Source organism: Xenopus tropicalis, chromosome 2 (assembly GCF_000004195.4).
Source record: "Xenopus tropicalis strain Nigerian chromosome 2, UCB_Xtro_10.0, whole genome shotgun sequence".
NCBI lineage: Eukaryota > Metazoa > Chordata > Amphibia > Anura > Pipidae > Xenopus > Xenopus tropicalis.
The window spans coordinates 135,062,460-135,075,412 of NC_030678.2; the positions used below are offsets into that span (position 1 = coordinate 135,062,460).

The 12,953-nt window shown below is 39.6% G+C and overlaps 1 protein-coding gene across 3 annotated transcripts in view; it reads left to right on the top strand.

Moving 5' to 3' along the window:
- The first annotated feature begins 35 nt into the window (after positions 1-35).
- Positions 36-12,953, top strand: part of acvrl1 (activin A receptor type 1) — a 43,955-nt gene continuing 31,037 nt past the window's right edge. The window contains exon 1 of one of the 3 annotated variants that reach the window (XM_012957763.3): positions 36-360. The gene's annotated coding sequence lies outside the window, so the exon portion shown is untranslated. Of the gene's footprint in view, positions 361-12,518; positions 12,757-12,953 lie in introns of those variants that run through there. The other 2 variants (XM_031897141.1, XM_002935116.5) reach the window with 2 other exon arrangements.

The following is a 12,953-nucleotide window of genomic DNA, read 5'->3' on the forward strand; positions in this document are numbered from 1 at the left end:
CGCTTCAGTGTCACATGAGGTGATTGGGTTGATAATGTGCTTAGTGTGTGAGCAGGTGCTGGGCTGCCGCTCACTATTCTTTTTCTTTGCAAGCCGTGTTCGCTGCCTCTGAGCCCTGTTCTTTTCTTGAAGGCTTTCTCAATAGGCTAAGAGCTATCACTTTTATTTTCTGTTGACAGCTTTAACTTGTGTCTGCCCTAATGTTATCTCTAAGGCTTGGATTTGTAATAAGACTGGCATTATGAATGCTTGTTCATGTTGCCTGTTAATGCCATTAATGATCTATGTTTTGCCTTATTCTTTAGAGAAAAGCCCAACCTGATGCCTTTTGCCTCCCATAGGAAAGATTTACTTTTTGAGGTAACATTTATGTTGTGCCATTTGTCTGATTATAAAAATCCTGCAATCAAAATCTTGTTCTGTAACAAGCACATATTACATTTCTGTATTTTATTGTCTTTTAACAACAATATCCACATAAATAGAAAATATAGATTGTCCCATTGTGTTTGTGTGGTGATTAGAATGTTTGAAGTATGTACTGTAATGTGTTAGTAAGTGGCAGCTCCTGTTCACACTGCCACCATACCTATACCAGCGCCATTACTCTGCATCTATAAGAGAAAGGGAAAGGAAGAAGGAAATAGAGTAATACAGGTAATATATTTTGTTAGTGTAACACTTGTTTGGCTAGGAAATGTTTAAACCAGGCTAGTAGTTATATGGAGAGCATGTGTTACATGCAACCCTCTTTCTTAGGATGGGCCTTCACTTAGGTGGAAGAAACCTTAACAGGAGCTGAGGGTGTAGTTGAAATACAACTCACTGTAGCTGTCTAGTGCAGTTGGTAAAAATGGACACCAGAAAGGTTCTTGTGGTAAACTATATTACAGATTTATTGTCCAAGACAAGATGTTAAGCAGGGTTATCAATACTCACACACAAACAGATGCAGATGGTATAATAAGGTACACTCTGAGGAAGAAGAGAGGGTGTACACCGGTTTATCACAACTCTTGGTAGAGTCTGGGCAAACACACCTTTCAGCCAATACCCCTGTGGAGGTAGTCTGGGTAGATATATGCTCCTTCAGGTTGATAACCCCTAGTATATGAGTCCTCCGGGTGAGTAGGGATCAGGGTTTATTCTGGCCAGTCACTATCTCTACTCCATGGCCCTACAATGAGGCAACATTGCCAGATAGGAGAAATACTCCTAGAACTAATCTCTCCTTTGATGGGGCTATTAGGCTGCCCTTGCTTACTAGAGCTGACTACTTCACTTTCCTAGAAAGTGCTATAACAAAATCTGCTGTTCTGGCTTATTCCTCGTTCACGGGGCCCTGTCCCCGACTGTCATGACATTAGATTACATTAGATTACACACAGGTGCACTCTATTTAGTCATTAGCACTCATCAGGCAATGTCTATGGGCAACTGACTGCACTCAGACCAAAGGGGGCTGAATAATTACGCACACCCCACTTTGCAGTTATTTATTTGTATGATATACATATTTTATATGTATGATTTTCGTTCCACTTCTCACGTGTACACCACTTTGTATTGGTCTTTCACATGGAATTCCAATAAAATTGATTCATGTTTGTGGCTGTAATGTGACAAAATGTGGAAAAGTTTAAGGGGGCCGAATACTTTTGCTAGCCACTGTATGTATAAATGTATCCATGTCATTTTAGTCACAACAAGAGTGAAAAGGTTGCTTTCTAAATACTTTCAATGGTTTATATAATATATGTAATGCTTAAAGGGTAATTTATGCCAAAGTATCACATACATCACCCAAAGCCTTTCTATTTCTCATAGCATGTAGCACAGTAGATCTACGTTCCTGTTTGAGTGCGAGTGAGGCTTATGTGAAGGATGAGAGCTCCTTGGTGTTTTTTTATAGCTCACCAGCTGGTTGTTATCATTTATAGTCTATTTCATGAATATAAATGCTCTAAAATGTATATAGCAGGATTTTTGTTTTTAATTTTGGAAGGGACTAGGATAAGCATTTGAGGCCTTGGCTAAAGAAAAGTAAGAACCAATGCTCTAGGGCAGAGATCCCCAACCAGTGGCTCATGAGCAACATGTTGCTCACCAACCCTTTGGATGTTGCTCCCAGTTTCCTGAAAGTAGGAGCCCATTTTTAAATTACTGGCTTGGATGCAAGTTTTGGAAGCACAGAGACACAGTTTTACTCCAAGCCTCCTGCAGTCTAGATGCCCACATGGGGCTACCAAATAGCCAATCACAGCCCTTATTTGGCATCCCCAAAGAACATTTTTCATGCTTGTGTGGCTTGTGCCATCTCTGTCCATCTCAAGGCAAGCACGGCAGGGGAAAGAAACTTAGCTAAAAGAGTAAGTAGAAGAGGGGAGGATAAGGAAAGACAAAATGACAAAATTTTAAAAGTTAGGACAAATGAGAAAGGGACAGAGGGTTGATAGAAGAGCCTAGGTGGCAAAAAGATAAAGAGTTAAATAGGGTAGGTGGGGCAAGAAAGAGATCAGAAACTAAGGACATGTGGTAAGTGCCTAAGCCTGTGGTACAACTACAAAGGACATACAGGGAGAGAAGGAAAGCAGAATGATGAAGAGTATTTTGTATTGCGATATAGCAGAAATATCCCTTTCTGGTTGGTTCTCCAGCTTCTTCTCTGTGTATGTGTGTATATATTACACTGCACCAATCATATTTGGGACAGAAAAGTATGTACCAGAAGTGCATAATAACAAAAGCAGCACAGAAACAGCCAGTAGGGAAAAGAAAGGTGTTGTTTCAGTGAGGCTTTGCAGTTTGGTAGTTTGCAGTAAAAAGAAATTGTAAGGCTGATGCCACACAAGGCGTAGGGCTGAAATTTTACGCTCGGGTGCAGGCACATGTAGCCGATATACGCATGAAAACGCGAGAGAATGCGTATATCAGCTACATGTGCCTGCACCCGAGCGTATCCCATTCATTCGGGTGCAGGCACAAGTAGCAGGCGTAGGGCTGAATTTTCGGCAAGTGTTTTTCCGCTTGCCGAAAATTTCAGCCCTACGCCTCTTGTGGCATCAGCCTAAAATCTCTTCATGTATTCAACAGAATGTGTAGCTTACAAAAATATTTGGTTCTTGTACTAATAGGGGGTCTTTCAACACACAAAATACAGGCAGTTTGTTGTGTTTGTAGAAGTTGAATAGCCAAGCCAAGAACATTTGTATGCACTATTTTCATTTTATAGTCCATACAGGCCACATTTTTTGGGAAATCTATGCAAATTGGTTATCTGTTGTTTAGTTGATGTAAATAACAAAATTATTAAAACAGTGAGTGGGGCTTATATTTGTTGCAGCTGACCCCTCCATTTTTTCCACCCCAATTCAAGCATTGTTCTTATATATAGGAGAAGCTGCTCCCTATTTCTTTGTTTTCCTGCTGAACCCACCCTTCAACTTTAGCCTCCTATATTCGATGTAATATCCACCACCCATCTCAGAGCAGAACAGCATGACTGTGATGCAGCAAGCAAGTCACAATGGGGGTGTATAATATAGATCTTTTTCCAGGATAATTCATACATGTATTTTTCATCATGCAGTGCCAGCAAGACTCCATCTGGGGGGGGGGGCACAAAAATAGTTCCAATTGGGCCCCAAAGTTTATAAGGCCGGCCCTGGTGTCAAGGGCTAAATCAGAAAGTTCAAGTGTTTTATGTGAAAATTAGGACCAGATTTTTCACAACTAAGGGACATAAAAGGACTAATTTAGAAGAAGATAATAGGTCCAATTGTCCAAAAGTAATCTTAAGTTTTTAGGGTTTTGTTTTACTCTGGCATTGAGAGGATCCCAGTGTTAGGGCGAAGGTACGTGGTGATTAGTAGCTATGACTTCTTAAAAAGCGGCGGCAATTTATCCGTGTAGTGCAAAACCGAGCACGATTAGTTGCAGCTACTTTTATAATAACCTATGGCGGGACCATCAATCTTAGGATGAACACACATGGAGCTACTCAGTAGTAGCTACTTGTCATGGCTAATAAACGCCAGAAAATACCCTGCCATAGACAATACTGAGAATTCGTATTTGATCGTACTGTGCGTATTTTCTGTGACTTTTTCGTATAGTCGTGTGACTTTTTCGTACTTTGCGACAAAATTTGTGCGACAAAATCGTATTGTTGCGCCGAGTACAAAAGTTTCGGATTCATTCAAGCTTCGGTATCGTGACTTTCCTTGGGCCAGGTTGGAGCTGCAGAGTGCCATTGAGTCCTATGGGAGGCTTCCAAAATCATGCACAGATGGATCAAAGTCGGAAAGGTTTTCCTGCTGTTTACGATCGTTCGGATACAAAAATGTTGTGACTTTTGGATCGCCAATATGATATTATCATGACTAATACGATTTTTTCGTAAGCATTTTCATGAATTGCAATCATCAGAAATTATCGTATTTAATCCAAATTTTTGCCAGTTCAGGATTCGAACTCGTACTTTGATGAATACACCCCATAGAGACAGTTATCAGTAAATGATCTGCATTGTCTATTTTAGTAGCCATGGCAAGTAGCTGCTACTAGGCCAGATTTATGACCAATCAATGAACAAAACCACAGTTAATTTAGGTGAAGACTGGGTGAAACTGATCAAAAGTAATCTTCTACTCTTTGTTTAATCTAGTCTATACCCAAAGTGTACAAGTTCCTTGACAGTCCAGAATGCTCCATGGCCCCAAAAGGTAATCTCTCTGGCATGAGGGGATGTCAGTTTTAGGGCAATATTTTTGACAATTTAGGGACAAAAATGGGCTAATTTAGATAAAGAAATTATTATGAGCCAGGTCTTTTAGTATCTGGGGACAGAACAAAGGCTAATTTAGAAGAAGACTGGGTAAAACAGATTGAAAGCAATCTTCTATTCTGGTCCTAAATTCAAAGTGTGCAGATTCCCTATCAGTTCTGCAGAAGAAAGGTATGAAAAAGGCATCGGTAAAGGCCAATGCTTGCAGGGGTTTCCTTCTTTTTCCTTGTCACCCATGTAACCCATGAACAGACAGTTTTTATTATTTAATTAGTTTCAATCCAGTGTTTTATGCAAAGACTAGAGACAAACTAATCATAATTTAGGGACAAAATATGGGCTAATTTATTAGGTGAAATTGTAGGTGAATAGAAAAATTGACCTTTGGCATAAGAGGGTCCTAGTGTTTTTTGTGCAAAAAATACATCCTGAGTTGGCTCCTCTTTGCAAAGACAGCTCTGACAGCTAAGGGCACAAGTCTGCCAGCTGACTATTGCTTATAACCTAGACTGTCAGATGACTATTTCTACCACTCTCCTTGACAGCTTTTACTAGATCATATGATCTACATAACAATAGCCCCTGTATGCCTTCCCATGCCTGAGATGGCCTCAGGGGCCCCCATGTTCTATTCTAGTCTTATTCTTAACTACATGAGTGTTAGCTCCCTGCCATGTACACCTGAGAATGAGAAAAAGACCTTGGAATGTGACCACTTTGCTAATCTCCGTGCCATCTCTGCTCATCTCTATGAGTCAGGCTAGTCAGTCACACTGGCATGGACCACCAGAATGTCTGGAGCCCCCACATACTGGCAGCCACAACTAGTAACTCTGTGTGTCTTCACCCTAAGGGCCCGTGAGAGGCACCTTCGGGAGACAGAAGAGACCTGTATTCCATCCCGCGTATGCGATTTACATTCTTGCTGGTGGGATGGCATGTCAAGGATATTAGCCGCCCACAGTAACGCAGATTTATTGCGGCCGACTAATCTCCATGTGTGCCACTGCCCTAAAACATTTGGACTGCCATCATCCCAGGTGTTTTATCTGCAGCTCACTTATGCCCTTAACTGCTGACCAGCAGTACCAATCCTGAAGGAATGTGTACTGACACATCCAGACTGAATTTTTTTTCTTTTATCTACCCTGCACTCTGGAGGGAACACATGCATCATGTGTATTTTATTTAGACTTCTGGCCTTCTTTACCTTGTCTAAGGGCAGTCTGCACAGTCCTCTGGCTGAATCTGCCTTAATGCCTGGAGAAACCACATTAGTGCTGGAAGGAACAACATTTCTTAAAATAAGCCCAGAAAATTGCCCAACGACAGACATTTATCAGTTTAGTACCCCATCAAAGAAACCTGTTAGTTTAAAGCTTTTGTGGTGCAGGGGCATCAGCCTTAATGATGAATCTGAAAACTGTGTAAACAGCAGCATCAGATTATTGATATTGTAAGTGTGTACATGTTTAAATTTATAAACTGTACCCCTGCTGCACTTTTCCCTCATTAAAGTTGTTCTTATTTTGTTGACCTTTCTGACATACCAGAGTGGTAATGTTTCCCATCCTCCCTAGCACATCTGTGGTGAATTCCTTCCTGGTTTCTGTTCAAATATGGTGCCTGAGTTTGTATAGTATGTCACAGATCTTGCGAGAGAGGAAGCTGAACAGTGATGGATATAAAGATAACATTAAGGGGGAGACACTGCAACTATGTGGAAACAGGCCCTAACATTTTGTGGATGTGGCCAAAGTGTAGCTTCCACACTATGCATGCCATTGCTCCACTGTAAAATGTACTCCCTATTGTACCCTGCTACAGATCAGCTACCATATGTCTGGCAGTGTTTGTCCCTCCCACAAATTCAAAGAATTTACTTTTTAGGTTCTACATGTTTTTTCAGGATTATTAATATGGATATTATTAATGGATAATAATTGGTGATGATATAACAGAGAATAATTATGCTTCCTGGCAGTTCCCACTTTAGTCCTCTAGGTGACTCTGCCTCTTAATAAATGCCCATAAATACTTCAGCTATGTAAAACATGAACCAACACAATAATTACTCAGTGCAGCAGATATTTCATACAATAACATGAGAGTAACATAATACAAATGGTGATAATGTTGTGCTTTTACTTGCAGCACTTATTTGAATGAAGCAAAAACTCCCCATAAAACTAGCATATGTTGTGCATTGCAAATATCATTAAAAAACAAAATCCACACAGTAAACTGGTGTCCACTAATTGTTAGTCCAAGGCAAAAAATACAAGAAAAAAAAATCCCTAAAAAAAATGCTGCTTGCCAAAACCTTATGTTTATACAAAATGCCTTTATTAATTCCATCAATAGAAAAAAATGTATATATAAACAGACACAGACATATGATAATAAACACACATACATGTATGCTAGGCTCAAAAACCCATATTGTAAAGAAGTGAATAAGTATATAGTTCAGAGTATAAATAATTGTGCAAAATACAAAAGTGAACTTTTATATGCATTGTATTCCTCGTAGAATCCAATGTAGAGAACAATTTAATAAATAATAAGGCAAAGCACACACATGCACACATAAAACAAAAATCATACAAAAGGGTAAAGAGAAACCGATGCAAGGAAATGCATCAAATGAGCAAGATTGAAATCTCCTATGCAGATGTTGATGGATATTTTAAATCTGCCCCTTGCTGCCCTTTTCCTTAAAAGGAGCACCTGCCCAGGCAAAAAAGTTAGCAACTGAGCTGACTTGGGATTCGCTAACTTACTGGCACCACAAGTGACTTTGGCTCCTTATACATTAAGAGACACCACTTTAACCATTTTAAGGGAAAATGAAAGGTATAATAGACTTAGTAGACTTTCTCTGAGCCAAGAGACTAAACAGCCCCCCTTAAGAACATGTTCAGGACACAGCTTGTGAATGGAATATATAATTCGGAAACCCGGTAAACATTGAAAATGTGTAACAAATAATTGGGGCATTATACTAAATAATACAATGATATAGGCTATATCTAGTTAGCTCCATTTTGGTTTACCCATACTCTCTTCATGGGCAGTATCTAAAAATGGAATGAGTGCTGGTGGAAAACAGCCTAGTTTTTGGGCCTACAGAGTTATCTTTTTTTTAGCCAGTTTGATGAGGTGTCATTTGGTGGCTCTTTAGTTATTAATATAGTATAATGAAAAAATCATTCAGGACTTTGATCTTGGTGAGTTTAATGCAATATGCAATTGACAAAAACTGTCATTTTTTTTTATTTACAAGGAGTGTGTTGGGAAACAAGCATTTTGTAAATACACACAACATTAATGTCCATTTTAGTGCAACCACACTTGCCTTCTTAAAGGAATACTGTAATGGGAAAACTTGTTTTTTTCAAAATACATCAGTTAATAGAGCTTTTCCAGCAGAATCCTGCATTGAAATCCATTTTTAAAAAATGCAGACAGATTTTTGTATACAGGTATGGGATCCCTTATCCGGAAACCTGTTATCCAGAAAGTTCCGAATTACGGAAAGGCCATCTTCCATAGACTCCATTTTAATCAAATAATTCACAATTTTGAAAGTGGTTTCCTTTTTCTCTCTGTAATAAAAAAACAGTACCTTGTAGTATCTAGTAGAATTAAGTCTAAAACAACTGGACTTTTCTGAGTTTTTTCCTTGAAAACGTTTCACCACTCATCCAAGTGGCTTCTTCAGTTCAAATGACCCTTGGGGTACCTTGTACTTGATCTCAACTAAGATCTAATTAATTCTTATTGGAGCCAAAACAAGCCTATTGGGTTTAATTACTGTTTAAATATTTTTTCAAGTAGACTTAAGGTAGGAGATCCAAATTACAGAAAGATCCCTTATCCGGAAAACCCCAGGTCCCAAGCATTCTAGATAATGGGTCCCATACCTGTACTTAATTTTGAAATTTCACAAGAGGCTAGCCATATTCTTCATTTCCCAGGGTGCTACAGCCATGTGACCTGTGCTCTGATAAACTTCAGTCACACTTTACTGCTGAGCTGCAAGTTGGAGTGATATCCCCCCCCCCCACCCACCAGCAGCCGATCAGCAGAACAATAGGAAGGTAGCAAGATAGCTCCAGTAGATATCAGAATAGCACTCAATAGTAAGAAATCTGAAAGCAGTTCTAATGCAGGGTCGAACTGGGCTTCCGGGCACCATTGTCCCGCCCCTGATGCGTTGAAAGTAAGTTTCACACTCAGGGGAGGACGTCGGGGGTTAGGGGGGTATGGCGGAAGCCCCTGCAACCCCCAGTCTGACCCTGTTCTAATGTGTAGCGCTGGCTCATTCTGAAAGCTCAGACTCAGGCACAATGCCTACACACCAATATTACAACTACATAACAAAAACATTTGTTGGTTCAAGAATACAATTTTAAATGGAGTGTAAACAGTGTAATTTAGAAGTACACCCAAAAATCATGACAGAATCCCTTTAAAGAACCACAAAGTAAGAATTAATTGATACACAGCTACATGAGTGCTGAAAGGAAAGTGATGAATCACATTTTGTTTATCCCCTATACCACATTAATCATGGTTCAAATTATGTTTATATATTGATGGCATACAAATACATTTGGTGAGCAGGTTGGTCAGGGGCACACATAACATTTGGCAGCCCTTGGTATTGCTTTTCTAGGTAAAGCAAAAGAAAAGCATGGAAAGCACACTTGCTGCACTTGTATTCATTCCTCGTTATTTGGTCATCCCCTGCTATGGCTCTTTCTATATATTCTGTTCCATGGCCATAAGAGAATTTGAGGAGTGCAAATGTAATTATTCTGTGTAAGAGATGGAAAGGATTTTGGATAAATACTATAGTACATAGTCCTGTGAGTCCAGGTAGGGTACCCACAAGGATAGGTTGTATTATGAATAGCCAGTAACCTCTGTCTATGTTAGCTACTACAGGGTAATGTATGCTTTGTTATAGAAAACAGGAAATTGATTTTCTTATATAGGGAATAGTTAGTTGAGAGTTAAAGCAAACACTGCTGTGACTCTTCTTTGCTATGTATTACTAAAATCTTTGGCGCCAGAGAGTCAGTCATCCCAAACATATAAGTAATGTTGCTTCCTTCATTGCTGGTGTCTGGATGAAAGCCAAGTTTATGTTCCTTTTTTATACCAGCTGTGGTATTATGGGCATTATAGTGTGTCTCTTGCTACCATTTATATAATATGTGTTTTAGCAACACCTTTGCTTGTCTGAAAATTCTCCCCAAATCAACCCCAAGACTCAAGACCTGAATCAATCACATAGTGCTTTAAGTAAATAGTCCATCCATCCTGTTCTTAGTAAAATAAGGTACCTGCTGTAAGACTGTGCCTATGTTCTGCTTTGCAGCATGCTTCCTGATGCTCAGTAGGATGATGCCACATCTGATGCTTATTGTCCTGTAACTTTCTCAAAGGCAAGTCAAATGTTCCCTTACATTCAACTATTTACTCTCCTAAACATATCTTTCCTACTTCGGACGTCAGACTTGACAGCTGAATAATGACCTGTCTGAGACCATGATGCTGATTAATGTGCCTGTGTACTAAATTGCACAAGTCCAGGTTCCAATAGCAACGTATACATATGCTATGTTGTATATTAATATTAAATTATGCCAGCTTTCCTCCAATAAACTGGCACCATTCCAGGCGAGAGTAAGTCTGAGAATACTAAAAATAATGGCTAAGATAAAACATAGCAAAAATCTGTAGATAAGTTCTTTTAACCTGTAGATAAGTTCTATTAACCTCTGGCTCTATAATTATGTTAATTTTATATAAGGACCATCAGCATTGTAACAACCCTGTGCTTGGCCCTGTCGCAAGAAAATACTTCCTGGCACATACCTACCCGGCCTTCCCTCCACCCATTTGCCTTTGTCCCTAGCTCCTTGACCACTAGCACCAGTAAGAAAGCAGCTGGGGAGGGGGTACATCTGCCCTCCCCCATTGTATCTGTAGTTATGCCACAGAGGATTGGGGGTCATGTAATAAGATTGGAGATAAACATCACTAGTGATGTTGCCCATAGCAACCAATCAGCATTTAGATTTGAACTGTCACTTACAAGTTAGAAATCAAGAGCAAAGATCTTATTGGTTGCTATGGGCAACATCACCAGTGATATTTATCTCTAGTCTTAATGTACTTGCCCCCAAACAGAATACATTTGTGTTGGCTTTCTATACTACTACAACTCAAGGGCTTATACTTTGCTTACTTTGTTGTAAAGAGGAAAAGCAATTAATACATTTGCCACTCTGCATAATCATTTTATAATTAATATAATATTATTTTTTCATCGCTAAGGGTTGTTCAGATATTTACATTACTAAATGAACAGAACAGCTGGTTACATTTACAGTAATGATACAATGCACTGGATCAAAAAAAATGCTTCTTGACTTGCCTTTATCACTTTTGTAAGACAGCAATGCTGAACTGTGTACTGGTAAACTGAACATATCAACAACTGTGGTGCATCATTTTATTTTTCTTGTGAAAAGGTCTGCTTCTTTTGAAGCGTTAAGAAGAGCCCTCCCTATACTAACTTCTCTCTTTTCCTGTATTTCTGTTATATTCACCACCTATAGTTCTCAATTACATTTGCAAGTGCAGTTGTGGTCCCTGCGATTTCCCCGCAGTCAGTGGCTGGTAACACCAGTTTCATTAAAGGACTTTCTGTATAGTTGCACTCAAATCTAGGTCTGCTGCACGTATTGACTTAGAGGAAACCTTGAGCTACTGCCACCAACTGACCAGGCAGTAGATCTAGGGTTCCCTTCCTAGTAACACCCAGTATCAACAGGCACAGCACACTTGCTCCTAAAGAATCAGGCACAAATGTCACTCAAAGGCTGAATACTGGAAATGACACCAGGTGGGCGATTGGTGGCAAAATGGGTGCCTGGTTGCAGTAATTTTGGTGAATTAGATTGCACCAAGAACATAGCTCCCTTGACACCAATGATGCTGGAATTCTGGGAAAAAACACTGCAATGAGGGGAAAAAATATGGTGATTGAGCACAAAATTGCACTTTGCTCACAGCAACTGTGTATGTAGATATGCCCTTATTCCTCCTTGTTTTCGTAGTGGATAGTTGGTTATCCAAGAGTTCTATATTCTCTTAAATTGTCGCATTATAATTATTCAATTCCTTCACTAATCTTATTCTGTATTATAGCCCAGCTGTCTGGCATGGAACAGTGGAATGCAATGTTTTGGGTTTTTTTTCATGAAAACAAAGAAAAAATTATTTGGACTCACTAGTGATTTACGCCATTTAAGAAATTAATTTACATGGTTACATTTTTTCACTATTTTTAACCGTTTAAAGGTTACTTACATTTTTAAAAGGGGGGGGGGGGTTGGGCAGAATTAGACAGGAGAAACTGCTAAATGTATTTCCCACAGGACCAGAGCATCACTGTTCATTTTCATCCTCGAAGGCTGAAAGTATATTTTAGGTGCTGTGAAAGTAAACAGAGCTTCATAGATGCAAAATGGTTGCTGTAACTAATCGTTCACATGAAAGCTATGGGACCTCTTTGTCACTATTCATTAATCCATTTAGTTTGAGCTTTCACATCGGTGGCTAGGTCCTGAAAAGGGAACTGTGTCATGTGTTGCATCCTGTATTTAACAAAAAAAAAAAAACCAACAGGAAGTTCTGGGATTGCTAGCCAGAAAAAAGGCTGTTTTTAGAGAGAGGAAACTAAAGACATTAAAAAGCCATGACGCGAGAGTGCATAGTTTTCTTATAATCAAAACCATGAGCAGGCAGTTAGAGAAAGTTCCAGCCAGCTGAGAGAAGGGGCTGATGTGCAGGGAACACAGACTGGACTTGAGCAGGGAAATCTGCAAGGTTTATTTCATGAACTGCATCTCAGCGCCAGCTGCTTCTCTATCACCTGAAAACCCGTTCAGGTAACGTTCAAGATGAAGACTTACCTTCTCTCTTTTCCTACAACTACATTTCTTATATCTGACAGAGCTTAGCACACATGTGACTGTCTGACTGTGCCACATCTGTTGTTTGTTTTCCTGTGCTGAGTGGTAATAAGAGAGAGGTAAGATAATACACTGCCAGTGTCCGTTACTTGCTGCCCGCTTCACTCTGGCAG